Raw genomic sequence first — 8,701 nt, 5'->3', positions numbered from 1 at the left:
GATTCTATTTATAAGCAGAAACATTTGGGACATTTCCGGGTTTGACTGCCGGCTGCCTCACAACAATAACAACAATTCACCGGAATGGAAAATGCGATGGCACATTAGTCCTCCAGGTCACATAAAAAATAATTAGCTCGCCTCGCCGTGCGTTCCAGAGTTAGTCGTCGTTGTCGTTACGAGTGAATGTTGCTTTGACAAATGATTATGACATAAAATTTTTCTTTCTCCTGGTTCATGAAAAAAAAATAGCTTGAAGCTAACTCAATAAAACGCTAGTCGTTTCAGCATAATAACTCAACTGGTAGCTTTTCGATGGTTACGTAACTAAATAGTTTGATCCATTTTGGGAATGATGACTTTTATTATTAGTTAAACAAGGGGTATTTCTAAAATTAGACATCTATTTTGTGGATTTCATCCGGTCCAATAATTGATATTATGTATAAAAAATCTCATTGATTTTTTGGGCAAATGTCATCGAAAAATGAAAATAAAAATAATCGATAAAATTTTGAAGGCCACCAAACAAGAAAAAATAACAAATACTTTTTTTTAACATTTATTATGGCGACCGTCAAAAGTTCATCGATTTTTTTTCTTTTTTTTGTAATTAGCTCTGCTTAAATTTCCATAATCTGTTAAAAAAATTATTTCCAATTCAATTATTTTTTTTTGTTTTTTAAACATATATTTCTAATAATTTAAACAATTTAATCAATTAAAAAAAATAAGATAAGAGCTTTCGAAATAAATTCATTTGGCTTATTAAGAAAAACAAGTCGGAAAATGCTGCAGCACACAACTCATCTCGCCCATTGATCCCACACTGATGCAGCAACAATAATTCCCGGACGGAATGATCAATAATGCAAATCCATCCCATTGCCAACATCATTCGGAATGTGAAGCAATTTGTGCATACACGTGCGCCCCGTTTCCCATTATGTGCGAGTACACGTGTCTTTTGCTGACTGATTGTAGTATGACAGCATTATACGCATTTCAGCACTTTGACCAATTTCGATTGCCAATGCCCGGGTAGTTGGCAATCGATCATTTTTGCTGCATCAACGGGAGGCTGACTGCCTGGATCACTTTTAAACGTATGAATGACAACGAACGTGTATATGAATGAATGAATAAATGTGTTTGTGGATGGGTGTGGTTGGATCATGTCGATTGGTTTTCCGCTTGAATTTTCAATCCGATACAATCGCTGACAGTGTGGATGATGACTTTTCTGTGGCTTCTGCGGCACACTTTCTAGAATTGTATTTGCCTGCGATTTATGATGAATGCAGAGAATGACGACGGAAACCGGATCGATCTCTCAGTGCTCTGCTCAAAATATAATGGAATATAAATAATGCGGTGATGAATGGATTCAGTCGCTCTGGCTGGTGTGTCTCATTCATGTGCAGCTTCATGTGCAAATATCGTCATGTGCATGGAAAGGCATATTAATTCATTGTCTCGATGGTGCAACCGGGGTAATTTAATGAGAAATAAACAAAATATTTGATATTAATTATAAAAATTGTCATATTCCGTTGTTAGAATTCATAATACAAAAAAAAACAGGACTCATGATTCAGGATTTGGGAATTTAGTTCCAAGAATAAAGATTAAAGATTCAAAATTCATATTTGTGATCCATAATTGGGATTCAGGATTCGAGTTTTAAAAATTACTTTTGAAAATTAAGGAGCCGTTTTAAGAAATAAAGTTGCGTGATTCAAGATGCAGGATCAGAAATTCAGAGAAAGAAATTAAAAATATGAAGATAGAGCAAACAAGAATTAAGATTTTGAATGACACATTTGAATTTATCTTACATATTAGTAAATATTAAAAAAAATGCAATTTTTGAAAAATTTGTGATTTTTGAAATTTTTGTCATTTTTGAAATTTTTGTCATTTTTGTCATTTTTGTCATTTTTGTCATTTTTGTCATTTTTGTCATTTTTGTCATTTTTGTCATTTTTGTCATTTTTGTCATTTTTGTCATTTTTGTCATTTTTGTAATTTTTGTCATTTTTGTCATTTTTGTCATTTTTGTCATTTTTGTCATTTTTGTCATTTTTGTCATTTTTGTCATTTTTGTCATTTTTGTCATTTTTGTCATTTTTGTCATTTTTGTCATTTTTGTCATTTTTGTCATTTTTGTCATTTTTGTCATTTTTGTCATTTTTGTCATTTTTGTCATTTTTGTCATTTTTGTCATTTTTGTCATTTTTGTCATTTTTGTCATTTTTGTCATTTTTGTCATTTTTGTCATTTTTGTCATTTTTGTCATTTTTGTCATTTTTGTCATTTTTGTCATTTTTGTCATTTTTGTCATTTTTGTCATTTTTGTCATTTTTGTCATTTTTGTCATTTTTGTCATTTTTGTCATTTTTGTCATTTTTGTCATTTTTGTCATTTTTGTCATTTTTGTCATTTTTGTCATTTTTGTCATTTTTGTCATTTTTGTCATTTTTGTCATTTTTGTCATTTTTGTCATTTTTGTCATTTTTGTCATTTTTGTCATTTTTGTCATTTTTGTCATTTTTGTCATTTTTGTCATTTTTGTCATTTTTGTCATTTTTGTCATTTTTGTCATTTTTGTCATTTTTGTCATTTTTGTCATTTTTGTCATTTTTGTCATTTTTGTCATTTTTGTCATTTTTGTCATTTTTGTCATTTTTGTCATTTTTGTCATTTTTGTCATTTTTGTCATTTTTGTCATTTTTGTCATTTTTGTCATTTTTGTCATTTTTGTCATTTTTGTCATTTTTGTCATTTTTGTCATTTTTGTCATTTTTGTCATTTTTGTCATTTTTGTCATTTTTGTCATTTTTGTCATTTTTGTCATTTTTGTCATTTTTGTCATTTTTGTCATTTTTGTCATTTTTGTCATTTTTGTCATTTTTGTCATTTTTGTCATTTTTGTCATTTTTGTCATTTTTGTCATTTTTGTCATTTTTGTCATTTTTGTCATTTTTGTCATTTTTGTCATTTTTGTCATTTTTGTCATTTTTGTCATTTTTGTCATTTTTTTTTTCAATTTTGTCAAAAATTATCACAATTGTCAAAATTGTCAAAATTGTCAAAATTGTCAAAATTGTAAAAATTGTCAAAATTGTCAAAATTGTCAAAATTGTCAAAATTGTCAAAATTGTCAAAATTGTCAAAATTGTCAAAATTGTCAAAATTGTCAAAATTGTCAAAATTGTCAAAATTGTCAAAATTGTCAAAATTGTCAAAATTGTCAAAATTGTCAAAATTGTCAAAATTGTCAAAATTGTCAAAATTTTCAAAATTTTCAAAATTGTGAAAATTGTCAAAATTGTCAAAATTGTCAAAATTGTCAAAATTGTCAAAATTGTCAAAATTGTCAAAATTGTCAAAATTGTCAAAATTGTCAAAATTGTCAAAATTGTCAAAATTGTCAATATTGTCAAAATTGTCAAAATTGTCAAAATTTTCAAAATGATTGTTAAGGTCAAAATTGTCATTTACGTCATTTAAGGCTTGATTTTTTGAGATTCTTGAGTTCAGGTTCAAGATCAGGGATGATGGATTCCAATTTTGGGTTCAAGAATACAGGATTTTAGAAACAGTGAGCAGAATGGAGGAATCATGTTTCATGTTTTGACACAGGATCATAGAAACTATGCTCAGGCATGTAGATTCAGAGCTTTTTGATTTTGGAGTCTCGAAATTTGTTCCCAAAACAATTATTTTATGATAAAAGCGATTACAATTGTCAAACTCTAAGACAGCTTGTAATATTTTTAACATGAAGTGAAACCCATGTACTTTGAAACGACTACCACCAGGAGCAAAAAGTCAAACGAAATCATATCAAGCACCTCTTCTTTAGTTTTTTTTATCTTCCGGAGCCATACGCACATTTACTGATAGGGCCTGCCACACCTTGATATCACGTACCGAAAATATATCATCCAAAATTATGACATCCCTAAGCCGGCAGCACAAAACAGCACCTTCTTTACTCTTCACGAAACCGAGAATATTCACCGACAGTTTTTATTTTCCTTCATCTAACAAGTACGTGTTTTTGGTGAACAATCGTCTAAAAGAAAGGAATTTTTCCCCCGAAATACTGACGAATTTGTCCAAAGAAAACCCACAAAAACCCACAGTGGCCACGTTTTCTTGAGGGCACGCACTTTACACCGGGAGAGCTAAAGCTGGAAAAATATTCACCATGCCACTCACCTTTGATGAGTCCCGGCGGAGTTGTGACAAGTGAACGAGGAACGCACATTTTTCCGAGGAAAATGTTTTGGGGCAGCCACCGCCGGAAGTCAAAAGCATCTTTCCTCATCCTCATCCTGGAAAGGCGGGTTGATTCTGTGTTGCGTATTTGCTTGCCTGCCTGTTGAAAATGCTTCCCGGGTACTTGCGTTTTTTTATGACTTGCTTTCTGCCTAGAAAAACCATTTCGTTGAGAGCACTATACCCATCTCAGGGCGAAAAAAGAACAACCAAAGGAAAGCTGCGGGCGAAATTCGTAAGTGCCTGGGAGTTCAACTAAAATAAGCTAGTACAAACATAACATAATGTTGCTTTGATTAAAAATTGAATTCGAGATCTCATTAAAGTAAAAAAAGCCGAAAAATACATATCATAGAATGCATTGAATTCTGTAACATTTTGTCAGTAATTTGTTTTGGAATGTTGTCTGTCAGTGCAGAAATTTTCATTCGGAAACACATAAAACACATCAAATATATGCTTTTTGTGATCAAATATAGCCTAGTGAAGACGAATGACAACAACACCAATTTGTTGCACTTAGTTCAAGCTTCAATATGGTTCATTAGTTTTAAAAACTTATTTGCACGTTTTTGCAATAAACGCTCGTAAATTTGAGTAAAAATAAAACTTAAAATTGCAATAAGTTGGCTAGGAAATGTCGTAGAATGTTGAAACCTTGTGCAAAACGTGTGATTTAAATGCCCCAACAAATTTTCAGAACATCTTATTCTTGTAAATTCTAATCTAACTATAGTTAAGTTTAAAAACCTATCATTTAAATTACTTTCAAAATAAAACCTTTATAACTCTTCTCTGAAAAGAGAAAGAGTTTTTATGTTTTCAACAAAGTTTCATATTTTTACGTATTTTACAACTTTGTAGTATAAAGTAAAGCTCTATCAATCGAATTAAAAAAGAAAAAAGTTAGTTTTTATAGCGGACTTTGCCTAACTTTTGATGCTTTCAAGTTATGAAGAATGTTTGAAGAAGCAAATGTTCTGGAAACACTTAAGAAATAAGATAAAAGACAGAAGCGCTACGAAAATAGTTCCACTTTTAGCCCTTTTGAATGTCCCCGGTAAGTTCAAATTCGTTTTTGCAGATAAACCAAGCAACCAAAAGTCCCATAATACATTTACAAAAACGCTTACTCAGCCCCATCATTGATATGAAGTACGTTCTATGCAGCTCAAAATTTATGTTCTTATTGATACTTTCAAGTTTCAAAACAAGTTTTAATGATCTTCTATTCAGCTTCCAGCGGCCTCTTAATTCAGCTTCCAAAAAATCGCAAAATGAGCAAAAAATCTCTCTCTATCTCAACTGAACTCTTTTCTTCGGTTCATATCACCTTCTCTTGATTATTTACTATGTTCTGTATCGGTGCCGCCATGATGCTACGCGCCGGATTCCAAACTCGACAAATTGCTCAGTTGCTCAGGCTTCTTCGATTCTCTTGATTTTGGCTCTGCTTTTCTCATCTCCTTGTCAAACGCCAGGGAGAAACATGCTTTCTCACACTTAAAACGATCAAGCAGCCCACATTTTGTTGCAGAGCATTTCAATCACGCAGTCACCTAATCTCATTCTCGCTAGAAGAAATGTTCATAAGCTTCTCAGTAACTGGCTGAGAAATCAACAATCGCAATTAATTTTACTGATCACGCGTAGCACTGATTAAGTGTTTTCAGAGTCACACATCAACAGCGCTCTGTCAGTAGAAGAGTGATCATTTGTTAGAGAAAAAAAACTCCCCGCTCTCTCAGCAGCAGAGGATGAATGGCTCATACAAAATACACTCACAATTATTCGGAGCGAAAAAGTTCCTTTTGGTCAAGATGAGCAAAATGAAGCCTGCAATTGCTTCTTTCCTAAATTTCCTACATTAATCGCATAAGAATGGTCACTCAATTATTGAATTACTTATTGAAAAAAACTTGCCCGGAACCCCGACCAACGTAATGAGAATCGAACACGCTACCACAAGACCACGCCTAGATGTTGTTCTAACTGAAACTAAAACTCGAAGTGATGATTTGCTTTGGAAAGCACATCAAAGCATTTTTTGTGACTTACCAAATCCCGTTTTGAGCACTTTTGTGCCCTTTATGTGACTAAAGTCCCGTATATCGTACGTATAGATCACTTTAGCAACTTTAAAGTTCGTGAATGAGTACATAAAGTTCCCTCATGGGAATTGGGCAAAACAAGTCACATACAACGTACAAATTAATTAATCACTTTTGCAACTGTCAAGTTCATTAATAAGTACATAACGTTCATTAAAGGGAATTGGGCTGTTTATTCTTTTTGTCAGCAAATAATTTACTTTCAATGCCTTCATTCAAGTAAATATGTGACTTTTGGTTGCTTGGGAAGTTTGCAAGGAAGTGTTTGATCTGGCAAGGTATTTGCAGCTGCGGACGAAAAACCCCTGTTTTTGTGACCAACAAGACATCCGTACATTAGATCTCACAAAGGACCAGGAACACATTTGGCCAGATTTTGCAAGCTGCCGATACAGCAAAGAGATGATATAGTGGTATCGGGCCAACGGGTGGATTTTGTCGAAAGGTACTTCAACCCACCCAACTGCCCTCAATTCCGCTCTGTCAAAAAAGAAGAATGGTTGGACGACTCGGGATGCATCAGAGATGAAGAGATGGTGGAAAAAAATGGCCGATGAGATCAGCGAACTGGGTGTCTAAACTATGATTAGTAGTACTCGACGAAAAGTTCTAAATTTTATCAAAACAACATCGGAATAATTTTGATATTATTTTTCATATCACAAAAATAGTGATGATAGACAAAAAATGACGAATATTTCGAATGCAGGATTCCAAAATCTTTTAAAATCAGGTATGAAAATTCTTGAGTTTTCATGTTCAAATTTGTTTATCTTTTGGTATAAGTTTTTCGTTTGCTCAACAAAGTTTCTGACTGATCCAGGTATTCTTTTCTGGAATGATTGAAACACGTAAATGCAAATTCAATTCTCGACACTCTCGTCAGGATACAAAACTCGAGCTAGCTCAATATTTATCTGTATATCTGTATCTGAAAATAAAATAGTTTTTGTTTTTTTTAGGAAACTAGGGAAATTAATACCTTGGAAACCCATGTTAAATGATTTTCAGTCTACTTTAAAACAAAAATGCGATTGTATTCCAAAAGCCCGAAAACATTTACCCAGAATGAGTTTTCATCAGAATGACAAAAACCCGAAATTTAATCTCAGAATAAAACATTCAACAAAAATGTTTTCCCCAGAATGGACCATTTCCAAGAACATTTTTTAGAATGCCACAAAATCTTGAATTATTCCTGTATTTTAGTTTTCCCCTCTCGTTTTATCTGGTTGACTTTTTACTGACAATTATTTGAAAATATCCGACTCAATTTAATTTTTGAACAGTTTTGAGTTTTGTTTAAGGATTGAGAACTTTGATTTTATCGTGATCACTGATCAGTGTGTCTTTTTAGAATCATTTTAGTAGCCGACTCATTACGCTGCACGCTTGAACTTGAAAAACATTAGAAACTTGTTATAAAAATACCATTGATCAATTTAGTTAAATCATCTGTGGTATATTTGTATATTTTTGAGGAATATAAAACCTCAAAAGAACACTTTGCATTAAAGGATTAAGTTTATTTTTTTTTTTAAGATTCAACACATAACTTGTCTACCAAAGTAGTGTGGTTGCTAATTACTCTCTGGAGCCATCCTTTTTGCTTAAATTTATTCAACTTGTGTAGAATGTTATTTCAGATAAGGTGTTTTTCAGCTCTCCATCTGTTTTATGTCAGGTTCGTTTGAAAATAATGTTGAAGAGGATGAATAAAAATTAAATTTGAAATAATAGCAATCCCCAAACAAAATGTGAAAGAGGCTTGTAAAGTTCAAGGAGCATGAGTTCAAAAATCATCGATGTTGTTTTTATAATGGCAACAAACTTTTCGTATTTCAAGCAACACTTGATAAATTTTTCAGATTTTTTAAAATTTATTTTTTCATACTTGTCGTTTGAGAGGAAAAAACAAATTTCCGAAAAAAATTAATTAGATTGCCAAACACAACATCTCAAAAGCTGTTTTCTCGAAATTAACTTTTAAGCACTTATAATGAACATTTAATTGAAACTTTTAACCAAAGACTAAGCAGAAAATAACCTTCTGGCATGTTTAAAGCTCACAAGTTTCTGCCAATCTTTAAATAGTCTAAAACAAGTGGCCTACAACATCTTGTTTTTTAAGTCTTTTTAAGTTTGGAAATCTATAATGTTGGATAATTTGAAGTTATAAATAATATTTGAATTTATTTATAAGTATTACAGCATGAAGTTAGTGTAGAGTAAATTTTTGCCAAATAGATTTGGATTAAGATGTTTTTGAAAAATACTATGTAAGAAGCTTGAGTTAAGTTAGA

The 8,701-nt window shown here is 32.1% G+C and overlaps 1 protein-coding gene across 2 annotated transcripts in view; it reads right to left on the bottom strand.

Annotated features, from left to right (window-relative positions):
- The window catches only part of LOC129751377 (uncharacterized), a 508,402-nt gene that overhangs the window by 278,354 nt on the left and 221,347 nt on the right, over window positions 1–8,701 (bottom strand). The window lies entirely within an intron of this gene.

The sequence above is a fragment of the Uranotaenia lowii genome, chromosome 3 (assembly GCF_029784155.1).
Source record: "Uranotaenia lowii strain MFRU-FL chromosome 3, ASM2978415v1, whole genome shotgun sequence".
Lineage (NCBI taxonomy): Eukaryota > Metazoa > Arthropoda > Insecta > Diptera > Culicidae > Uranotaenia > Uranotaenia lowii.
Note: the sequence above shows the minus strand (reverse complement) of the source record. Positions and strands in the feature narration are given on the sequence as shown.